Consider the following 2,244-nt stretch of genomic DNA (forward strand, 5'->3'; position numbering starts at 1 on the left):
TGAACACTAGAATCAAAAGGAGTAGACACATGCTTGTGGCCAACATAATCATATTTCTTTAAAATTTTCTCAATATAATGTGACTAATCAAGAAAAATACCATCACATGTTTTTGTTATTTTCATGCCCAAAATAACATTAGCCTCCCCAAGATCTTTCATATCAAAATTAGTCTTAAGCATAGTTTTGCTCTCATCAATCACATGCAAAATTGAGCCAAAAATTAAGAGATCATCCACATAGAAACTAATAATAACATGTGAATTTTTCCAAGATTTATAATATATGCACTTGTCACATTCATTTGATTTATAAACATTTTCAATCATGCAGGAATCAAATTTTTCATGCCACTGTTTAGGAGCATGCTTTAAACCATAAGGGGATTTAGATTACTTACATATCTTGTGTTCTTGACCAGCTTCTATAAAACCTTCTGGTTGGTCTATATAGATCTCTTCATCTAAATCACCATTTAGAAAAGTTGTTTTCACATCCATTTGATGAATAATCAAATCATGAATTGCAGCAATATCAGTCAATAATCTAATGGATGTAATCCTTGTAACCGGAGAAAAAGTATCAAAGAAGTCTAGATCAGCTTTTTGCTTAAAGCCTTTAGCAACAAGTCTAGCTTTATATTTGTCTATACTTCCATTCGGTTTGAGCTTTTTTCTAAGGACCCATTTACACCCAATGGTTTTAAAACTTGTTGGTAAATCTACTAATTTCCAAGTATTATTAGAAATTAGAGACTCCGTTTCATTATTCACAGCCTCTTTCTAGCAAGGTTCTAAAAAACGCTAGGCGCTAGTCGGGCGGTGACCCAGGGACTAGCGCCTAGGGGCCTAGGCGGGGACTAGGCGGGAGCCTAGGCGGTTTTAATTTTTTTTAATTTTTTAATTATTTTATGACATATACTTAATAAATAATAATTTTTAATCACTTAATATAGTAATATGCATGAATTATCTCATGCTTTCTGATATTAATTAATAATGAAACTTAAAAAAAGTGGGCAATTAATAATTTAATATGAAGCTCTAGCTAGCTGTCACCATTACATCACTTCTATAAAAAAAACAAAGAATAAAAACAAACCACCCCCACCCCACATGTCTCATCTTCTTCATCTCTCTTCTAGTCTTCTTTCTCATCTCCAGCATCTCTCTTGATCTCTTGGTTCTGCTTCATCTTCCCAGAAGCCACATCTCACCTCTTCTTCACCCACTTCTCAAAATCCAAACCCCCAACAAAGCTAAACCCTTATTCATCTCCACGCTCTTCTCCTCCCCCAAATCCTCTCTCTCAATCTCAGAGCCCATCCCATCTCGCCTCTCGAAGAGCGATACCCAACTCGAAATCCCAGTCAAGAAGCTCTTCGTGCCGCCACAGATGCAATCTGATCGCGAATCGAATTGTCAAGTTTGGTTGATTTGGTTCATGATTGAATTTGTTAGAATTTGAATTTGATATCTTTGTTATGATGGATTTGTTAATTAGTGGAATTAATCTGTTGGGGTAGGTTTGTTTTTGAATCATGGTCATCGATTCCGGATTCGAGTTTCATGATGGAGAACAAAGCGAGTTGCTTACAGAGTTACAGCATACACCAGAGGAGGAAAATTCCAGAATCTAGCGAGGAAAAAAAAATTCTAGAATCCAGCGCCTAGCGCCCAGCCCTGGCGCCTAGACCGCCTAACCTCCGCCTAGACCGACTAGGCGGCCGCCGAGAAACCAAACGCCCAACTCAATCGACTAGCCCGAAATTGGATCGGACACCCTGCGCCTAGCGCCTAGATGCCGCCTAGGCGGGCACCTAGCCCGTTTTTTAGAACCTTGCTTTCTAGAAAAGTGCATCTGGTGATGATAAAGCTTCATGTAAAAAAATAGGATTTTCCTCAACATTATAAACATAATAGTCAGGGCCAAAATCTTTTTCAACTCTAACTCTCTTACTTCTCCTATGTTCAGTTTCATAAGTTTCTTGTATATGTAAATTAGAAGAAGAAGAACTAGGTTGGGTAAAAATATTTTCTCTAGATTCTTGACCCCACTATCTTTCGATTTAAAAGGAAATTTTTCTTCATGAAAAATTGCATCACTAGATTGAATCACAACATGATTTTCAACATCAAGAAATCTATAGGCTGTACTATTTAAAGCATATCCAACGAAAACACAAGTAGTAGCTCTAGCACCCAATTTTGGTCTTTTTGGGTCAGTTAATCTCACAAAGGCTAG

At 37.1% G+C, this 2,244-nt stretch overlaps 1 long non-coding RNA gene across 1 annotated transcript; it reads left to right on the forward strand.

Moving 5' to 3' along the window:
* Positions 1-1,103: 1,103 nt before the first annotated feature.
* Positions 1,104-1,949, forward strand: LOC121050832. Its single transcript, XR_005804124.1, has 2 exons — positions 1,104-1,425; positions 1,526-1,949. It is a non-coding gene; the product is annotated as an uncharacterized LOC121050832 (long non-coding RNA).
* The last annotated feature ends 295 nt before the right edge of the window (positions 1,950-2,244 follow it).

Source organism: Rosa chinensis, chromosome 7 (genome assembly GCF_002994745.2).
Source record: "Rosa chinensis cultivar Old Blush chromosome 7, RchiOBHm-V2, whole genome shotgun sequence".
In the NCBI taxonomy this organism is placed as follows: Eukaryota; Viridiplantae; Streptophyta; class Magnoliopsida; order Rosales; family Rosaceae; genus Rosa; species Rosa chinensis.